Source organism: Eulemur rufifrons, chromosome 29, assembly GCF_041146395.1.
Source record: "Eulemur rufifrons isolate Redbay chromosome 29, OSU_ERuf_1, whole genome shotgun sequence".
Taxonomy (NCBI): domain Eukaryota; kingdom Metazoa; phylum Chordata; class Mammalia; order Primates; family Lemuridae; genus Eulemur; species Eulemur rufifrons.
In genome coordinates this window covers 36,002,887-36,025,873 of record NC_091011.1, presented here as the reverse complement: position 1 = coordinate 36,025,873, position 22,987 = coordinate 36,002,887, and the positions used below count along the sequence as shown (strand labels likewise).

Below are 22,987 nucleotides of genomic sequence, written 5' to 3'. Positions count from 1 at the left end.
TTTACCATTTTAAACACCTGTTAAATCAACCTTCATTCATTCATTACTTTCCAAACACAGATCGAGAAGTGATTTTATACAAGTTTCTGGTATAGCAAGCAGTAGAAAAAAATTTGCCACCCAGTAAGACAATGATACCAATGAATAATTTCCCCTGGAAAGGATTTAGAAAGGTTTATATTCTTTGTTATGTATAAGTAAAAATGATTATGAAGCCTTAGAATTGTCTCTTATATGAGTGCTATTCCAACAAAAGGTAATTTCTGATTTCTGCTGAAAAAGAGAACACCTTGGATATAGTGTATCAACCAAAATGGCATCATTTACATGGACCAGTTTAAGATAAAAATTCCTTCCTGATCTTGAAATCCTAGTCCACATGTTTGAACAAACTGAAATGATTGACTCAGTTGAGTTTATGAACCAGAATCAAAAGATCATCCTCCAGTTCATAGAAATTAAATATTATGAAATTAAGAAAAATATGGAAGATCTACTATTCTCATTCTTCCAACTTTAACAGAAGGATCTGATAAACATCATCAGTGGGGTCTATTCATGAAGAAATTTAATTACAACTTAGCCACGGTATCATTTAATTAAAATAAGTGATAAATTTTTAAAATATGTACTAGAATTATGTACTACATTGACTCAATATTTTTTCTTTTTTTGCTTTTACCTATCCTTTTAAAGACGTTGCTAAATATACTTTTTAGCTAACTAATACTTTGGAAGACTCTAAAACAAGGCTGCTTCCTAGAGCTACCCACCTTAAACTCTGATACATTCCTTATTACAAAATTTGATTACCTTTTTCTCAGGACTAATTCTATTTGACCATTCTTATAGTGTTAATCATTGACATCTTCTAAAAATTTTATTTTGCCTTTTATTATCCCTTTCTTCCTATTTGTAAGATCGAATATTGCCAAAATCTTTCACTGGGTCTTTTTTTCATCCTCCTTTTTCTTCACTAGACATGCCCTGTTCTAGCTTTCTCTTATTCATTTCTATTCTTCACAGAGTTGATTGTTGATGCCTCATCACAAGATTTTATTTTTGTGTAATGGCAATCTTGGCAACCAAACCCTTTACTAAAGCCACTAAAAAAGTGAGATAAAATAGTTTCAAAATATGTTTGAGAGACATCAGTGAATGCCAATGTAGGAATACTAGAGCAAGAAATGGGAGAGAACAGAAATCCATAAAGAAGAATTCAACATTCAAGACTATTTTGCTCTCATGGCATTTATCAACTGGAGGAAGCTAGAAGAACAAAGGCCAAGTCTGGAGTCTTCCAAAGGAGCAACCCTGGACTGGGGCTTTATGGATGTCCCCTCAGAGTAGGGGTATAAAATAAGTAAATAATAAATCCCTGCTCTGAAGCTTGGTTGTGAGCCACATGGGTAGACAATCTCATGTCCCAAAGTTGAATTAACGTTACCTGGATTGTTAACGATGCCAGCAATGGTAATTTAAAACCTGTTTGGTGGAAAGTGACACTTGCCTGGGACCCTAACATATTTCTATAAATTAATCTTTAAATTTAATATCATTACAGAATCAAAGATTACCAGAAACATAAGAATGAAAGATTCCATGAGTGAGAAGAGAAATGATAGACAACAGAGCAGACCCACAAGTACTTCCAACACAAATTAGAATTATTTGACATAGATTATAGATATATAACTTTAATATTTTAAGGACATATATACCAAGCTTTAATTTTGGGGGTAGAAAATGGTATAAAGTTACATAAAATATTTGGAAAAGGAATGTCTATGTACTGTAGAACTGAAAAATACAACTAATATTAAAAATTAAGTGAATTGTTCAGGAGCAAATCGGACATAGATAAAATGAACACAATTGAAGTGGAATATGGATCTAAAGAAACAACCCAGAATGAAACCCAGGAGGACAGGAGTGGAAGTGGGAAGATAGAATAGAAGGAATTGTAAAAACATACAGTAATAACATATTTATGCTTACTTAGAGCTTCAAAGTGAGAGGAAAAAGAGAATGATTTAGAGGTAGTATTTGAAGAGACTAAAGGTAAAGATTTATCAAATTGCTGAAAAAATAAATTCATAATTTCAAGAAAGCCAAAGAATCCTAAGCAAGATAAGTAAAAAGAAATGTGAAACTAGAAATATCCTTATGAAATTGCAGAAATACAAAAATAAATTCTTCAGAGTAGCCAGAGAGAAGCCATACCATGGTCACCACTCAGTGTGAAAATTTTCATTTCTGGATTCTTCCCTAAGACTTCTCATACCAATTCCAAAACTGTTTAGAGATTTTACTTCTAAATATTCCAAATAGATTATGATTAAATTTGTAAAAAGTGAAAAAGAGACTTTAAGTAATTGGGAAGAAATAAAAAGGAGCTTTAAGTGCAAACTTATAGTTTATTTTCTAAGTGGTTAGATTTTCAGAGTAGCTTAACATTCTTAATTTCCCTTTATTGGAAGTGAACTGACAGCCATTAGTAAATGAGATGATGGATGTCACAGAGTGTTATATATATCCTAATAAATATATGCACATAAATGAGCTTGAAAAAAAATCTCCAAATTTGGGGAAAAAAAAAAAAAACTTTCGCTTTCTGATCAGGGACATCAAGTTGAAACAATTGCATGTAACATAGTGGTCAAATATATGTTATATTTGGGTTATATAACTGGATTTTTTAGTTTTTAAAAATGAAGTTTAGCTGTTGCATGACTTGTATACGTTGTATTTTGGCAAATTATCTGAAATAGCTCTGTCAGGAAACTCATAGTCCAAACTGCTCACCCACTCTGTCCTAACAATAGAGAGAGAGAGATGGAAAAAACTCTGAGAAGATTACTTGATATAAATTTACAATTATTTTCATGCAATTCTGAAATCCAAAAGCTCAGAAATCCAAGTGTTTTTTTTTTTCTTTTTCTTTCTTTCTTTTTTATTTTTTTTATTTGAGTTGGCCATAAAACTTAACTGGAATTGGCAGAAGTCTATTCCTATTCTTCATTTAGACAATTTAATGTGAACAGTCATACAATTTTCTGCAAAAAAATATATTGATTGTTGGACAAAAAGGAACTGCCACTGCCCCCAAAGGGGTATGCTATAATACATTGTACATGTATCTTTCTCAAAAATATACCCAATTCCAAACAGTCTGGCACTATAAGTTTACAAGTGGGATATTTTCTTGTATTAAGTAATATTGAGAATCTGTTGGTGGCAAATGTTTTATAAGTACATCAGCACCTTCAAACAAGAACAGATATGTCCAAAATTAACAAATGATAAGAATGGAGCTCTTGATGATTTTTTTGAGCAGTGGTGGGCAGAAGGCAATGGGAAAATATAAAGAAAGGATTCTCATTTCAACAGTCTTCACTTGTGGGTAAGACAATTTGCTTAAAGTTTTGTCTTTAATGGTGCAATATCTAAACATTTCTAAAGATATATATTACTGCTACATCTATAAGACAACATCTACTCAACAAAAATCAACTTTTGATTTTAATACAAAAAAACAAAGACAAAAAGAGAATTGAGACTTTGTTTCAATAGTTTTTTCTGTAACTTGAACTCTAGGAGATTCCAAAAATATGGGTAGATTGGTTATTATTCTCTATAGGCTAATAAACCAGCTATTTTTCTCTACTTTGATCTTCATACCAGTCTTACACTAAAGAATCCAAAATCTTGAGTTATGACAATGGAAAATTAGCAGTCTATTTAATAAAATTTTTGTCTTTATGGGTTTTCTAGAATAATAAAATTATCAAAAATGGAAATAAACTAAACAAAAGTGGTTAAGCTATTAATAAAAGAATCTAATTACTAGAAGAAAATTTGCTTCCTTCTTAAATAGCAATATATGACTAATGAGAGAAATGAGATTCCAAGATACATATCATCAGACAACTTAACAAATCAAAGCACTTTGTGTAAGCTTGATAGAAAGTTGGCAGATCTATGTCACACCAATTGGGAAGGGAGTAGGACATAAAGGAATGAAGAGGATAAAAGAACAAGTTACTAGGACTGAGGACTTCTAATTTAAATATATTAATATATCGATTTTTTTCTATATCAGGAAAGGAAAGAGTAGGTAATATGTACATAACCACGAAGATCATCTTGAGTGACTAAAGGATAGAAATTAGGCATAGCTATTAATAATATTTAAATACACATCCTTAAAGAATAATGGTTGGAGTAACAAGAATTCTTTTCAGTTTCCAATATAAAGAGACAACAAGCAAATGTATGTGAACAGAATGATCTTGTTTTTCATAGATTAAAGAGCAAGATAATTTGTTTATTGAATAATCTCCATAAATAGATATAAACAATTTGCCCTAAGAAAATATTCCAATAGTCAGAGACAAATTAATTTTGACTGTTCAGGTTCTTGTTTGTGTGGATGTATTGTTTTGTTTTCTTCTTTTAAATTCTTTGATATGAAAGAATTAGAGGAATTCAAATGGGGGAAAAATAACCAGCATGGGAGAAATCCCCCTACTTTCCTTTCAAGGAGGTAAAGAGAAAATATGGGGGAAGAAATACAGCATATACCTTATAAATATTTCACTTGGAGATGGTTAGAGGGATGTTGTCAAAATTGTACTGATCTTTTGAGTTTTGTTTTATGATACTTAATTGTTGTTTTTTATCGTTTGTTTCTTAAACAATTATATCTTCAATTTCATGCTACAGGAAGCTGCTGAAATATTCACATAAGTCACTGAGTCACTCCCAATCTCTCATGACATTTAGACACAAAATAATGTGCAGATTCACATATCACTTGGGACTCTCTCTTGAGCTTAGAGTCTGTGACTTTTGCCAGAGCAAAGGGCTGTGTGATGGAAAAGCCTACCTCCAGACTCCGGGATTTAGAGCAGCTTTGCAGCTGGTAACAAGGAAACAGCCCCATGATACTGTACTAGATGATTTCATGACTTTGTGATCATTTTCAAATGGTGATATTCTCAAAACAGAAATGAGATGCTGTCAAATATGTGTTTCTTTGCTTTAAGGTCCTTTTAAGTGCACACAAGTGCTTCAAAACTAATTGTTTTTGCTACTTCTTCAGAGTGAGGCAACTTGAAAACTCAAGGTTCCTGCAGACATTTTTATTTCCCAAAGTGCTGCTTTCTTTAATATTGTAATTTGTATTGAAATACAGGTATGCATAATAACTATATGTTACCTTGTTACTATAACAATGCATCATGAATATAAATGTAGTAAAATAAGACTACTTTAGGGTAATATTTCTATCACACAATTGTGATTATCACTCCACAGCAGTAACCCACTCAGTTATCGCCAACTAGTCTCAGATCAGGCTCTACCCGTTCATTCTCATGTAGAAATAATAATAGTGGTATATACGCTAGAGCTGAGGCAGAAAATTGCGTCAATATCTCGGACTTTCAGATGCTGGTATTAGCCAGCTCTTCCCTACGTGTCTTACTCCTCATCCTATATATTCCAGATCCCAAAGTTCTCTCTCCTAGTTGGTGATCATCTACCCCTTAAAGTGCCCATCTTAGGTTGCTCTGACAATTACAGCAGAATATTTCATGGCATGTTCCCAATAGGCTTTGGCTCTTTGATCTTGTTCAGTTGTCCTGGAATTGCTTCTTGATTTCTGCTTTGTTACCTGGCTTCTGACCCCTGGCTAGAGACCCCAGAGTTTAGCCTTCATTGTCCCCTCAATGTCCCCACTCTGAGGTGTGTCCACTAGTGAATCTCTACAGGCTGCTCCCAACCAAATCTAAAAAAAATTTTTAAATTTGAGTTTTTAAAAATCAAGTGTTTAACATTAAAAAAAACTCTTTGAAGATCATCTCTGGAAGCACTGTAATTGTTTCTCATTGACAAGTATAATTCAAATTAAAATAACTTTGTTTAATATATTTGATTATAATTTCACTGTTTGAGAAATATATTCTGGATATATACAGTTGGTTTTATGAAGTAATTTTTAAATTATGTATCAAAACTGAAATGCATTTTAAATCAGCAATGCTACTTTTATTGGGAAGGAATGAGAAGCCATTAAATTACATTCATTATACCTAATATATATTTTCACACATATACACATAATTATATATATTGGCAGTTATACATTTAATTTTATATTTAAAATTTTAAATGTAATTTTATTTGTAACAATTTAATCAGTGAAAGTACAAGGGCATTTCAGATTAAAATTTACTGTAAAAAGCTTATGTTAACTGTTTTTAAAACATTCTCACAAAATTGATCTAGCAAAGAATAAATTCTTACATACACATCCACAGAAATGACACTACTTTAGCAATAGATTTGGCCTTTAAAATGTATTTAAAAAATGAAAAAAAAAAGCTATTGAAACAAAAAATAACAGCTCAAAACATTAAAAGAAATACCATGTAAAAAGAAAAATGCTTAAATTGAAAATATAGTATTGTATTAATACCTTATCACTTCATGTCTGACATTTACCTATTCATCTAAATGTTTTCATTCAATTCTTTTTTGAACACTATATTTATTTCATTAATATGTTGATATCATATTTTTCATAATGAGTTTTGTTATTGTTGATAACAACATTAAACTAAAAGGCAGTTTATGACATCTTAGCTTGGTTGTGCTGCAATTTTTTTCTGTGCCCTTTAATGACAAAAAGAAGAATAAGAGGCAAAGAGAAAGAAACCAAAAGAATAAAAACATATATATACCTAAATGAATAAATGGACATTCACTCCAATAACTTTTTTTTTAGAGACAGGGTCTCACTATGTTGCCCAGGTTGGTTCTGGGCACTCTTGTGATTACATGAGCCTCCTGCCTTAGACTCCCAAGTTCCTGGGACTACAGGCACCCACCACAACACCTGGCTTTAAGTCAAACTTTATAAAGTAGAGGAAATAAAATATTCTCATTAGAAGTAGTACAAAATAAAATGGTGGACACAAGTTTTTAACCTTGGATAATACTCTTTCTTAAAAAGAACATCAAATGTAATTTATGATGCCCTCAGGATACCAATTTTATTTATTAAATAAATTTGAGTAAAAGGTTGGTTTGGGAAAATGATAAAAACCTACAATTACCTTTTACCACTAGATGGAGCCCAGGCACCTATATGGCAAAATTGTTTACTTGTGGCTGTATTTGATTACTTACCGAAACTGACATGTGATCAGTACAGCCTGATAGGGTGGTAGGGGAGGATAGGTGTTTTTTAGACTGTGGTATCTTGGCAAAATGTACATTAATGAAAAGTAGATATTACATCTTCTCTACAGGGTCCTCTTTCCTGAATACAGATTCTCCATCTCTGTACTTTTGTGCCTGCCCCTTCACATCCCACCTATTTTGTAAAGGCCTCTCAAGAACTATCGATAATGCTCTTGAGCTTATTTCAGGTCCACTTTCCTTACCCTTTTCTCAACCCACTGATCATATGAAACGTTCATTCTTGATCTTGATCGTCCATACTTCTTACATGTGGTTACAGTGATTTCACACGAAGAGGTGGCCTTCGCCCCTGTGACAAAACTCCATGATGGCCCTAGGCTATGGAACGGTAGCAACGTCAAAAGTACCAGTGGCTGACTTGAGACAGATACCGTGCATCAGGTAAGAGGGAAGGAGGAAGAGAGGCTTCCAGGAGACAGTGATAAGCTTGTTTCTTAAACTGAATATTCTTAGACTGAAAAATTCAGTCCAATTAAGGAAGGAGTCTTGTGACTGATGAGCAAGGGAAGAAGATTCTTCCCATAGGAGCAGAGTTAACTGTAAGAAATTCACTCTTTCCAAGAGGGAAGTACAAGGATAATTGAAAAAACGATCTGGTGCACTTACTCCTCTGCCTCCTCCAAGCATTTGCTGAGAGTTCACAGAGAACACACACATGCCTAAATATCCTACCTCCCCTGCACCCCAGCTCCCTATCCACTTCCTTTGCTTTGTTTTTCCTCATATCTGACTTATCACTATGTAACTACTATATATTTTATTAACTTATTACCATAGTCTGTCTTTCTCTACTAGAACTTAAACTCCCTGAGAACTTTGATTTTGTCTGTCTTGTTTTCAGTTTATCTTTAGAACCTAAGACAATTCCTGGGACATAGTTGATAACCATTAAGAATATTTTTAATGAATTAAATCATTGGTGTTGACAACAAGTTATTACAAATTTCGGAAATCTAGGAAAAGAGATGATGAGGAGCTCCAATTTAACTTTAGTGGTCTGCAGAGAGAAACCCTCCATGAATAAAGTGGAAGCTCTTAAAGGATATGACAAAAAATTGTCTATCCTCATGCAGCCTTGGACCAGGTACATGAAAAAAACTTGCTGGAAGGGAAAACATTGGTTTCTGAAATTAAAATGACAGAATAACAATTCAAATATATCTATACGACCAGAGAAGAAGGACCTAGGAATTAGCAGGTGCTGTTGTTACACAGTTAACATTTATTGACACTATAGATGTCTCTTATTGACATCTATGTCAGATATGTTCTTTTCATTGTCATATTTAATCCCCTCAAACCTAGTGAGATTTCCCCGCCCCTCATTTTATGGAAAGGAAATGGTCAAGAATATGGGCTAGAAAGTGATAGCTTTGGAATTCAAACCCATCTCTTGGAAATCAGATGCTATGTACTAGAGGGGGTAAGAGAGTTCCAGATTTCATGTGCATCTTTCCTTTGCTGAGTTTGGTGGAGAGCAGAGATGCAGCTTTCTAAAGTTAATGGAGTATGAGCACTGTGCTTTAGGTTAGAGAACTGTAAAATGAACAATACATAGATCTTGTGCTCAAGTAACTTACCGTCTGGTGAAGGAAAAGCAATCCCTAATATACAGAAGTTTAGGTCATCATTTCTTTTTGGATACAGCAGATTTAATTACAGGATGTTATGGGAGCCTTAGCTCCCACTTCTCTACTAATTTCAATATCAAAAATAGAACTTGGCCAAGCATGGAGGTGGCCCACCACACTCCTAATCCTAGCACTCTGGGAGGCTGAGGTGGGAGGAAACCTCAAGGTCAGAAGTTTGAGATCAGCCTGAGCAAGAGTGAGACCCCATCTCTACTAAAAATAGAAAAAAATTAACCAGGTATGGTGGTGCATGCGTGTAGTCCCAGCTACTCAGGAGGCTGAAGCAGGAGAATCGCATGAGCCAAGGAGTTGGAGGTTACTGTGAGCTATGATGATGCCACTGCACTCTAGGTGGGATAACAGAGCTAGACTCCGTCTCAAAAAAAAAAAAAAAAAAAGAATAGAACTAGAACTGATGACTTAGTAATACAATCTATATGTATAAAAGACAATATTTTGACAATCATAATCGTGTGCTGTCATTTCTGGATTTGAGTTACTAGAAAGTTTGAGTTTTTTGATATTAAGCATTCCTTTTACTTCATATTCTGATATTTGAACTATTTGAATTTATGCAGAAGCCATCCTTCTGTTTGTGTTCAACAGTTACACATATTTTTCTGGAAAAAACTCATGCACACACTTTATCTGCTTATAGAGACAATATATTTTAGTTATTAAGAGCAGGGATTTTAAAGTCAAGCTGCCTTGTGTGCAAGTCTGGGCTAGCTAATTATTTGACTTCAGCAATGTACTTAACCGCCTTCCAAATGGAGGTGTAGGAATCAGCTTGCAAAATGGTCCCACTGATCTAGACCTTCCATTGTTCAACTGCCATATAAGCCCCACCCACAATGAGTCAGGACTGGTCCTATGTGACCCATAGAATATGGTGGAAGTGCTTGTGTGTGACTTCTAAACATAGGTTATAAAAGGCATTATATTTTTCCCCTTAGCCTCCTAGATTAGTCTCTCTGGAGGAATCCAGATTCCATCTTTTGAGGACTTTGGAGCAATCAAGTGAAGATGTCTACATAGGAGTAACTGAGGCCACCCTATTAATGGTTGGTATCTTTATGCTAGCTTTGGAAATGGGTCCTCCAGCTCTAGCCTCGACTTTAAATGACTGTCCCCACCCATTATGTGGCTGTAAAGAAAGACACAGAGAAAGCTCTGCCCAGCTAAGTCCTTCCTTAATTCCTGAACAACAGAAGCTGTAAGAAGTAAAGATGATTATTACTTTTTAAGCCACTAAAGTTTTTTAATAATTTAGTATGCAGCCATAATACCAGGAATGTGATAACATATCTGGTTGAATTGTTGTGGAGATAAAATGAGGAAAATATATAAAAAAGATTGATATAGTAACTAGGACACTGTGCCTAAAAAGATATGTGCTGGGTGCTATAAAAATTGTGTGTGTGTGTCTGTGTGTGTCTGTGTGTGTGTGTGTGAGAGAGAGAGAGAGAGAGAGAGAGAAGCCTAGTGCTTGAAACTCAGGGAAAATGATAGAAAGCCCTGTGTCAAAATAGGCTGAGTTACTATATAGATTTTTACAATTTGCAGCCAAAACAATGTGTTCACTAAAACATATTCTCTCTTCTTGCTGGGCTAGACTGTATTTCCCAGCTTTCTTTTTAATTAAGAATTGCTGTGTGACTCAGCCTTGCCAGTGGAATGGGAGCAGAGGTTATATGTGCTGTCCCAAAACCCTCCAATGCACAATCTTGTATGCTCCTTCAACTCCTCTTTCAGAATAGAGAGGAGGGTGAAATCATCAGATGGAAGGAGACTGGGTTCCTAAAAGACCACATAAAAAGAGTAAATACTAAACAGGAACACTAACCTTGATCTTTATGTGAGCAAAAAATAAATGTCATTTGTGTTAAGTCATTAATACTCTGGAGTTTATCCACTGCAGCAGGTATTGTGGTGTTAATTAATATTCACCTTCACTAGACACTGATAACTTCCTCCTTATCAGAACAACCTTCTCTGTTGTTGCCAGTCTACTCTGTGCCAGGTTCCGATATACCATAGGCGCTTAATACGTGAGGAATTGAGTTGATCCCGACTGTTAAGTGTACCACTGAGAATAAGTGGAATATTCACTAAATCAAGCTAAAAGAGATTACATTTTCAGGCACTGGATTTAATGTATTTCACATCAATTTTTCTCTATTCTAATGTACTCATTATATACCCTTTCTGACATATTGTCTCATTTTCCCCCTTTACTTGCCCACGTCGGTTACAGGTGTGGCCATTCCTCACCTGGAATCCCAATTTCCTCATTTGTTAGTTGTATGATCCTGAGCAAGTCAAAACAAGCTATAAGACCTTCCTTGTATTTTCCAAGAATAGTTAATATTAAATGAGATAAAGTAAATGAAGCAAAGGACCCACGAAAGTGCCTGGTATTTAGTAGGTGGTTAATAATTAATATATAATATTATTCAAAATAAAAAGTATTTATCAAAATGACTTATATTCACTACCAAAATGAAAATACATTTCACTTTTTTTGCTACATAATGATATTTAAAACCCAACATTTTCATATCACAATTCTCTGGCAGATATTACAAAATAATATCAATATCTTACATTATGGTGTATATTACATGATGCTTTCTGGGCATATGAAAGTCAAATGGATCAGTCCTTGTTTTTGTTATGCTTTTCCTTCCCTTGATTTGAAATCTCTCTGGCAATAGAAACTTTTCATAAACACCAGAAGGAAAAGCTTATAGTCCAAACATATAACCAGAAAATTGAACTCAACTGGATTTTACCATAATATCCTGCACTAATGTGATGATACAGCTGACAAAATTTAACAAGCTTACTGGTATTTATATCAGAGAACCACTCTGTAGCTTGAAATGGATACACATACCAGCAGGTGTCAAGACTCAACAACAATCCACTTTTAAAGTTAAATGCACATTACACACTGAAATTCTACAGAGAAAACAACTACCCTTCTCCCCGCCCCAACCAAAAAAAAAAAAAAAAAAAAGGCCTCTTCTATACTATTCACTAACGAGTGTGCACTTAACTGATACATAAATGAATTGCGAAAAATCTTTTCTGGTCTAAGAAACATCAAAGTCTGTTTCATAAATAAGAAATAAAATGTGACTTCCTTTCAACAAAACAAACATCTTGATGATGACTTTTTTAACCACATTAACAAGGGATTTAGAGTGCTTATATTCCCTTTGAACTTGGTAGTAAGTTTCAATGTGTTTTGCATGTTGATGTTAAATACGGCTCTGACAAGTGCTAATGTGTACCCCTTGGATTACTTGATAGTCTCGATAGAGATGCACTACTGAATTTCAAAAAAATATATATATTAAAAAAAAGAAAGTTTATTCTTTGGTTTCAAATGTTAACTTGGAAAAAAAATAACAAAAGAGGAATATCAATATTTAAAGTGCTTGGAAAAGTGTTGATTATGTAAATTATTTTACACTAATCTAGACATCACAATCAATAGTTCCCAAGATGATTGCAATAAATATCTCGGACAATTGGTTAAAATAATTGTTGTTTAGTATTTAATAGTCATTTTTCTTTTGAAAACTTCCAAATTCCTATTGTACTCATTCATAAACTATCTCTTCCTCTAGTGATCTCAATATATCAGCATTTATTATGGACTTAATGTGTTAAATTTCCCACTACTATGGGATGCAAGCAAACCCAAGTAAGTGTGAATGAAACAATTCACCAAGGAAAGGAGTTAAATTTTCACAATAGTGAGGGGATTCCTGAGATCAGTAATTCTCCGAATAATGTAAAAGGTAGTTTCACAAGTGCCTCTATTTTCTTATCATCTTTTACATGTAAAGCCTAATAACAAACGACTTTAAAAGCAGCAAAGGAAAAGACATAAACAGAAAAGAATAATTCACAAAGCAATTTTGAAACTCTAAATATCATCTTGAAATGACATACTGGAATGTAAAATTTCAAATCATTCTGAAGTTTTTAACAATAAAAAATTATCAAAAAAGTTTTATTTTCGCCCTTGTCAATTTGTTCATTTTAAGGAATATGCACTTGCCCTTTTATTTGTTTACAATTACAATTGTCTGCTTTTTAAAATAGTCCTATCTTTGGGGCACTTAAAAAATGTCACCTCATTCTAGTCTCCCTTTGTGATATCAAAGTGACTGAAAAGTAGGTGATTAGAAAATAGCGATCTGTTGGAACTTCAATCCCTTGCTTTCCCCTGGGGCAGTGGATTATTTCTTCATCAGAATATCTGTTAGTTAATACCAAAGGCTTTGCCCAACTTCAAAGCAGAGATATTAAAGGCTCACTTTCCACTACAAGGCAGGTGTATTTTTATTAGCTTTCTCTTTCAAAATTGCTATGACTTCACTTGCGGATATCCCGCCAACAACCATTATTGAAAGCCTTACTATAATTGCTAAGTTACATGCAACGTCTGAAGTACAAAACCAATGTCACTTACAGCCCTCCAACAATTGACTGAAACCAAGTGTTACATCATTAAAGCTGAATTACAACACACCCACGGCGTGTTTTCCATGTGTGCTGTATTTTAAACAATAGTAGAGCAAAACCTGGCTATAAATTCACAGATCCCCAATTTGTTCAAATTCATGAACAATAAGAGCTGTCCGAGAGCTTTTGCTGGCTCTATTTTAGTCAGAAATGTCATGCACCAAAATTAAATGTCTGTTTGGATTTTATTGGAGATGGAAATGCTAGCTTTATGTTGTAAATTTAAACAACCTGCCACAAAGGGAGACTCACATTTGTATCGCTTGGGAAGGCATATTCATCTCTAATTGCTTATGGTAACACAAATAAACTAATGTAAAGTGTTCCATTCCTTAACTGGTTTTGTGTAAAATAAATCAGCTGAAGTGATGATGGCATGGGTTTTCAGTGGGTTCAGGGATTTCTTTGATAGAGTTGGATATGGAATTCATGCATTTAGCTATTGTTAATGATTAGGAAGTTTGCTGGAAATTCATGAAAATTCAATAAGACATTCATTAATGCTGATAAAAGAAGATATTGGCAACATATTCATATTACTCTTTTTTTTTTCTAATTAGTTTCAACCCATTTCATTATTCAGTGATCTAAGTGGAAATATTTCTTCTGTCATAGTGGTATGCAAAGCTATTATAATTACTGTTTTAGAAAGGTCGACAACTTTTTTATTTGGCTTCAGTGATTTTATGGTGCCTAGATTCAACCGGAAAATATTTAGTCACTCGCTTACTTGGATAGAAATCCATCACCTGGAATAGAAATCATGGTAAACGTGCCAGCATCTTTGTGCAGACAGGCCTGAAAATATATACTAGGCAAAGCTACTGCCAAATGACTTGTGTCTGGCCAGCACTACCTTTGAAATGTTCTCTGCATACCAGTTACTGTTAAGATTTATTATAGCACGTGTAGATAAATATATTTTAGTTTTCATATCCATAATTTAGATAATACAGTAGCAATCCACACGCCGCACATTACCTGTCTTCAGTTGTAGTTTCAGTAGCCACCATTCAAAATATTCAGATTTCTCACCAAAACCTAATGGTAGCCTTCATGTTATTTTAAATCAATCACACTAAACCAAGTGTAGGAATTGACAAAATACTTTTCTTACCAATCCACAGAAAAATTAGTGTAGGTTTTTTTTAATATGTCCTCAACATGAGAAAACACATCATAATAAATAGAAGACATACTTCAAAATACACGGGAGAACTGGGGCCCCGTAAAAGCTGATAACAATCTTAAAGCTAAGTGGTTGTCTGCTGTGATGCTAAATCAACTACTCCTATACTTTCTATTTATTTAGATCCTTGCATTTATATGAAAAGTAAATAACATCTCCTCTCGAAAATTCTATAGGTCATCTCTTCTAACACATTCAATTCACAGCACAAATTATGATGGCAAAAGAAATTCATCACATCTAACAAGAAAAAAAAATAAAACAAAAAAACTATGCTCTCACCACAAATATATGTTCTCCAAATTCTTTTCTTTATTTAGAAAATCTCAGTGCCAACTGAATCAAAGCAGCCATACTATTTTAAGGTTTATTTGTTTTCTTTAAATTTGGCGGACACTGTTCTTTCCTATAAAATTGGTTGACTCAATATGGAAAAAAAATATACACCATTAACTTTCATCATACCCACTTGTTATTTTTCATCTTGAATCCCAAAATGTAGAAGGATTGCTGTTGAATAAAAAAATATTTTATGAAATGATATGTTCCTATTTAAATGATTTTGGAAAACTTCAATTGTCATTTAAATGTATGCTATTGAATATATTAATCACATTCTCTAGATTCTAGGATATGGGCTGTTATACTCATTAAGTATTTGTAATTCTGCTATTTGGTGCGTTTTGATACACATTGAGAAAGTCAAAGAGAAAACTAAGCTATGTGTTATTTCCAATTTCAACATTGCTAGTAAGTCTTAGGTTGTAACAGTTATATGATTAAAAAAGCATTTATTAAGTAATTGCTTATCGGAGCCTACACATATCTCAACAAATCAAGATGGCCTAAGTTGTATTTACATTTAGACTCTAAAGTAATTTTCCCAAACCACATAAACAAAACCATTTTGACACCTGGTCTTTTAAAGTTCATGAACTTCAACATCTAAGAACATGTGTGGGATTGTCAAACATTCCAGTGCCCTCCCTGGGGGCACCCAAACATATGTAATCGTGTATATCACAATGTCATATGCCATCGAGTTTTCTTGAAAGAAAATCACTGGGTCCTTTTATCAGGGAAGTAAAATGTCACAGCTCTGAATCTGTGAGATAAGGAGCAAGGACTTCTGAAGGAGGAAGTTTAACTGTAACCAGAGGCTTTCTAAAGTTTGGGTCCAGCATGCCTACTCTTTCTAAATTCCCTTTCATTTAAAACACATAAAATAGTGCCAAATACTCTAATAATGTCAGAAGTATTCAAGAGAGAAGAAATTAAGACAGAAATTACATTTCAATAACAGAGTATATTTCATAATTACATAGTTTATATTCTCAATCATGCCGGGGGAGGAGGCAGAGAGTCAGGAGGAGGACAGGCAATGAGAGGAATGATTGCCCATAAAACAGGGGAGTGTCTAGTAGCTTAGCACATCTCAAGGACACACTTGAGGAAATCAACCCCAGCCACTTAGCTGTTTGTCTCTGCCTTGTCAGAGATCTTCCCAGCTGAGCAAAGAATTTTGCAGAAAGGGGCAGCTGGAAAGGCTGATTAAATCCACTACCTGCAACACATATGCAGAGAATAGCTTTTTATAATTCTGGCAGGGGAAATGGGAGGGTCAGTTGCAAACCACCTGCTCACCCTGAACAATCTTAATGCTTGATAGCAATAGGTTCACAAGCTGCAGCAGCAGCAGCATCACTCAAGGCACAAAAATCTCTTTAGCAGTCTTTGTCCACCTGTTTTTGAGAGCAGCAACTGGCTGAGTCCTGCCAGCCGTTTCTTACATTTACCAGATTGCTAACCCTTTTAACCATGGGCAGATAAATTAGGCACCTGGGCTCCACCTTTCCAGCTTTCAATAGCAAGAGGAAGCTTCTTGCCAGTGGATTCTTAGCTGCAGCAATTAACTGAAAAAAAAGTGATTAAAATCTCCAAGGCAAACATAATAGAGGATCTGGGGTTGTAATTAAGCAGTAACTTGGGATGGCTAGAGGGAAGATAGGACCAAAAGTTTAGGTCAGGTAGAGAGGACTGTTTTTCAAAGTACTTTCAGAATACTTTCATGTATGTGAATGAAGATAATTTTCTTTTTATCATCTAGAAATATTTTAATATGTAGATTTCATGTTTTCTCTGTATAACATTATTTTTAAAAGATTCTTTTTGGGGTGAAATTTGCATAACATAAAGTTAATTGTTTCCAAATATACAATTCAGTGGCATTTAGTATATTCACAATGTTATGTGACCACCACCTTTATCAAGTTGCAAAACATTTTCATCACCTCAAAGAAAAAGGTGAATTTTTATACATTCATATGATAGGCAAATATTTAAGAGTTATATGAATTTATTTTTAGCTATAGATAAGTACAATATAATTGCATTGTAATCATTCAGATTATCATTAAAAAACATCTTTGCTTCTAAATCTCTATTTTGAGATGTGGTAGCTGTGAAGCTCTTATCTTCTTAGATTATCTTATTTAAGGTCAACATTTGATAGAGATGTACCTTCAAAAGACTTTTACAGGTATGTACCTCTTTGGATCTCTTCTTTCCCCAGTTCACTGTCTGCTCAGGTACCAGGAGACCTAGCACTTCTATGCTTCCTAGAAATGGAACCAACTTTAGAATAAATTAATACGAGATAGATAATATTCCTAAAGATGTGTCTGTGTGCAAAATGGGGAAGGGCTGAAGGGCTATATAAAATTAGCTGCATTTACTCCCAAAATTATCATTCCACTTGTTCCGCTTTTTTGACTTCTTATAACTACTGGCAAATTTTGCTCCCTCTGGAACAGGGTGCTCTAATACTGGAGCATTTCAATTTTATCTTCAATTTGTATGCCTTACTCATCAAAAACAAAACTAAGCAATGTCTTTCGTATGTTTAACTGAAAAATGAACACTTCTAACTTAAACATTGTGGGGAGGAGATGGTTGGTTGGCAGGTGAGAAGTGGCCACAGTTCTTCAGATACATTTGTATACCTGGCTAAACATTAGAATCACCTGGGAAGTTTGTTTCTACAGGTCTTGAGAGTTGAAATTCACATTTTATAATTTCTCAAGGTGACTGTAGTGGCTTCACTGTAAGGTGTGGAAACTACTGCCCTTCTAGAGTTCTTTCTAGCAGTAGGTACCACACATTTCAGTGACCATGAATAAGATCTACAAGAGAGATGGGGAAGGCAGGGGGAGGAGTATTCTAGGTCAAGATTATTATTGTAGTTTATCAGCTCTTCCTGAGGAGCCTTCAAAAATACCTATGGGGGGGCCGAGAGCAATGGCTCATGCCTGTAATCCTAGCACTCTAGGAGGCCGAGGCAGGCGGATCATTTGAGCTCAGGAGTTCGAGACCAGCATGAGCAAGAGTGACAGCCCGTCTCTACTAAAAATAGAAAGAAATTATATGGACAGCTAAAAATATATATAGAAAAAATTAGCCTGGCATGGTGGCGCATGCCTGTAGTCCCAGCTACTCGGGAGGCTGAGGCAGGAGGATTGGTTGAGCCCAGGAGTTTGAGGTTGCTGTGAGCTAGGCTGTGCCACGGCACTCTAGCCAGGGCAACAGAACGAGACTCTGTCTCAAAAAAAAAAAAAAAAAAAAAAAAACCCAAACAAAAAAAAACCTACAGGGCCAGAAATTATGGCAGAAGAGACTACTCCAAGTTTTGTTAACTTGCAACACTCTATGTTAGAGTGTTATTATTGAAAAACAGGGCTTGCTGCCTAGTATGCTGAATGTCAGAGCAGGTTCACACTGAAGAAATTAAAAGTATAAAGGATATATAGACTAGTTAAAATATCTTACTTCCCCACCCTTATATGAAACTATATAAAAATCTAGTGAAGTCTTGAACTCTTTATCCTTAAAGAAAATAAATCCCCCCAAAAGTTCCTGTTTTGACTACCATTAATCCAAACAAGTTGAGCAAATGAGAGTGTGGAGTTTTTTAAAACTGTATGTTTAAACCAAGTATCAATTATAATTTGTTAGCCTTATACTCTAGCAATTACTGCATTCATTATTGATATTGAGCTAAGAGTAAATATTTGCTAAATTTATAATTTAAACCATAAGTTATACGATATCAAAAAGAAATTTTGACTGAGACAGAGAAGAAATGAACACAACCCAGGTATAAGTACAGTTTATCCCTTAACCAAAATTCTTGAGACCAGAAGTGTTTCGAATGATAGATTTTTTCAAATTTTGAAATATTTGCACATACATAATGAGATACCTTGGGGATGGGACCCAAGTTTAAACATGAGATTCACTTATGTTTCACATATACTTGATACACATAACCTGAAGGTAATTTTATTTTTCCCCTTGGGGAGGCTGAATAAACTGTGTGTTGTGCTCCTGTATCTCGACTGCAACCTGTCGCACAAGGTCAGGTGTGGAATTTTCCACTTGTGGCATCAATCACGTCTGCACTCAAAAACCTTTGTATATTGGAGCATGTCAGATTTTGAATTTTTGAATTAGGGTTGTTCAACCTGTATAATGATTGTTAAGACTTTAGGTCACCTGTTTAGAAGTGTCAGAGACATCTTGCTACATACCCAGATTTTTAGCTATATCAACTTTGCAGGTTAGGAGATAAGGGCAGTTACAAACAAACAACTAGATAAATAAACTATCAATAAACTATTTTAAAACTATTATTGATAAATAGCATTTATTTTTATTATACAATAAATGCATACTATTAATTATTTAGATCATGAAGTAGGAAACATCTGATTTCCTTAAGTACTAAGTTTGACAGTTGATATCTTTGACGGTTCTCTTTGACACTTCTTGTTTTATGTTTACTGTGAAGGTACATTCTCAGTCTTTCTAATGCACATTTTGGCTTGTGATTATCTTTCAAAATTTTTTAGAGCAATTTTTGTGAAACCATGGATAAGTCAAAAATCTGTGCTATTTCGAATGTAAGTTCCCTCCTGGAACCAATGCAGTGCAGACAGCTCAAGATAGCAACTAAGAGTTATGAAAGGATGTGGCTAATGAATGCACGGTACACGGATGGTTTGAGAAGTTCCATTCTGGTGATTTTAATCTTGAAAATGAGCCACATGAGCCACTCAAGACCAGGGTGGATAATGATGAGCTGAAAGCTGTAGTGGAAGCGAATCCATCTCAATCTACACGTGCATTAGCAGCAAGGTTTGACATTACTATTCCAACAATATCGGACCATTTGAAACAAATAGGCAAAGTAAAGAAATTGGATAGATGGGTTCTGCATAAATTAAACGAGTGTCAGAAGAGAAATCATCTAGAAGCTTGCCTCTCTTAGCTGTCACATCCTAAATGCGAACCATTTCTATATCGTATTGTTAGTTGTAATGAAAAAAATGGATTCTTTTTGGCAATCTCAAGCATTAGGCACAATGGTTGGATAATGATGAAGTGCCAAAACACAATCCAAAATGGAATATTCATTTAAACAAATGCTAATGATGTCTGTTTGGTGCTCTAGCACTGGTATTACCTACAACAGCTTCATGAAACCTGATCAATCCATTACAGCGGATGTCTACTGCAACCAGTTGGACAAAATGATGAGGATGCTTGTGATTTAGGAGCTGGGATTAATCAATAAAGACAGGCCCATCCTCTTGGAAGACAACGCTGGACCACATGTCACACAAGCAATGCTGCTTGAACTATGGAGGCTGGACTTGGAAAAACTCTGTCATCCACTGTATTCACCAGACCTTGCACCAACTGACCACCACTTCTTCCAGGCTTTGGACCACTTCTTGCAAGGAAAAATATTCAATTCTCCCCAAGCTGTGGAAAACACCTTTCGTGATTTATAGCCACTCACTCTCCAGGCTTCTTCACTGTTGGCATAAACTAACTGGGCAAAACTGTTCCTATAGTAAGTAAGCACATACTTTGATTAATTGTACTGCTTCTTGCTTGAGATACAGTAAACTACATTTTTGATTCAAAATCAGACATTTCATATTTAATTACCTAAATAATTTCAAAGAAGCAAAATAAGAGAATCAAGGTTTTACGTTGTAAGTCCAGTCATAGACCAAAAAACCCCACAACTGAGTAAATAGTGTATAAAGTTCATTTATAAATAATAGATATCATTAATAAGTGATTAATTCACTATATAATAAAAAAATTAGAAGCAGCTATTCTCTCCCTAATCCTGTCACAAAGGTCTATTTCAGCAGCAGCTTGATTTACCTACTGAAATGATTTGCCCTCTGTAGGAACTCCTCTTTATATTAATCTATTCCCAGGTGATAATTACTGCCCAGGAATATTCTAGTGAAATCTCAACTGCTTCTGCTGTTACTCGGCACCTATATTGCACTAGGGACTAAATATACCACATGCTTCATCCTAGCTACATAGAAAAACCAAATGCTTTCATCCTCGTACTTGCAAGAAGATTCCATCTCCCAGTACACAGCACTCCTGTGAGGGCTCACTTTTGCCTTCAAATCTTCTGCCTGAGTCACAGGCCAAATCCTAGATGTAAGGATTACTGAGAAATGTAGATTTTTGCTTTTCTAGCTTATTTAGTTTAAAAAAAGCCAAAAAAGAAGACATTTGAAGTGAGGACAGCACAAGCCAATCTGAGGTATTTAACATAGGCTGGTAATAGGTGGTCTGAGTGGTGCATTTCAAACAGTTTTAAATGTTTTGCTGACTTTAAATCTATCATATTGGAGAACCAGCTAAAATTAATCCCTCCTCTGAACTATAATTGCTTCATCTTACTGGATTTATAAATTTCTATTAATATTGGCAGCCTATATTATCTCTTCTACCAGATAGTTATTGCCTTGTGGGCACATTCAGTGCTTAAAATAACTTTTAAAATTTTAAGACACATGGAAAAATGTCTTGCATTCAGTAGACTTTCAAGTAATTACTTGTTGATTTGTAAATTGAATGAATGAATGAAGCCATGTATGAAAGTTTGTTTCAAAAAAGCGTAGCTCTCATTAGCATCTACACTTAATTCTTCATTAAAATATAGAGCATAGAATAAATCATCTTCACCTAATCATACTGCCTTTAAATGTTTACGTCTGCTAGATCTCTAATACTGATTAGAGTTGGTTTAGAAAGTAGAATCCCCAGATGCTTGATAAGGAATTGAAGAACTGGTAATGATACCAAATTGTTCTCTTAAATATACATTGGTTAAAGTGCAGTTTGTAAGAAGTAAATGCTAATGAGTGGTTCTCAAACAGAAATTGTTTAAATTATAAATAAATTAAAGGCTTAATTAGGTTTAAATAAATTAATTCAAATAAAGTAATATGAGTTAGTCCTGAAATCGTTTTATATTTGTATTTTTGTAGTTAGGATAAGCAAAAAAATCTATCCTCTTTTTTCTAACTTATCAATTCCATGGGTCTTAAATAGCTGTTTCCCAAATTACATTCCAGTTAGACTCTTGACATATGGATATCCATATGATATCCATACCTGCATATCCACACAGAGATATCAAGTAGGCAATTAGATATAGAAGTCTCAACTTCAATGGAAAACCAGAGCAGGATATATAAAATTTGGTGACAACAGCATTTAGAATGCATTTAAACCCATAGGACTGGGTAGATTCCCTCCAGTAAGGTGAGAGTAGATACCACAGAGTGAAAGCAAAAAGACTAGGCCCTGAAGCACTATAAGAGTTAGAGGCTGGGAAGAAAAGGCATCTCTAGCAGCTGAGAAGAAATGGCCAGTAAGATGGGAATAAAACCTGCAAGAGTGCATTTCTGTGACCCGAAGGAAAGAGGAGGGAGAGAAAAGTCAAAAGTTGTTACAAATTAAACTGTAGTGAATTCATAAATGTCTTCCAAATCCTTCTCCACCTAAGGAAAGTATGTTCATCTTTAAAATCTAGTGCTAATGACCTCACTGGTAAACTCCCCATCCCTCCCAGCCATCCCTATTCCCCTGCCATTACTCAGAATCAAGTTTGCTAGAATCCACAGAAAGTCTTTCTGTTCTAACCTCATCATATTATTTTCTCCAAGGCTTTAGTCAGGTTCATAAAAAAAAAAAAAAAAATGCTCAGAGTAGAAATATTTTGTGATCCAGAGATTTTGGTTTTCTGTCCTGATCTGACTTTTTAAAAAATAGCTCATTTCATTAATATATGTATTTAGAAAACGAACTGTCATCTGTCCTAATATTCTGATCAACATAGGTGTGGTTTTTATTCTTTATGTGCGAATGTAGTATAGTTGCAAAAATACAGACATAATATGGATCTGAAATCTATCTTTATAATTTATGCTTGTACAATGTTGGGCAAGTTCATTGATTCTCTGCGATTCAATTT

The 22,987-nt window shown here is 34.5% G+C and overlaps 1 protein-coding gene across 1 annotated transcript in view; it reads right to left on the bottom strand.

Moving 5' to 3' along the window:
* Window positions 1-22,987, bottom strand: part of AGMO (alkylglycerol monooxygenase) — a 303,863-nt gene that overhangs the window by 86,925 nt on the left and 193,951 nt on the right. The window lies entirely within an intron of this gene.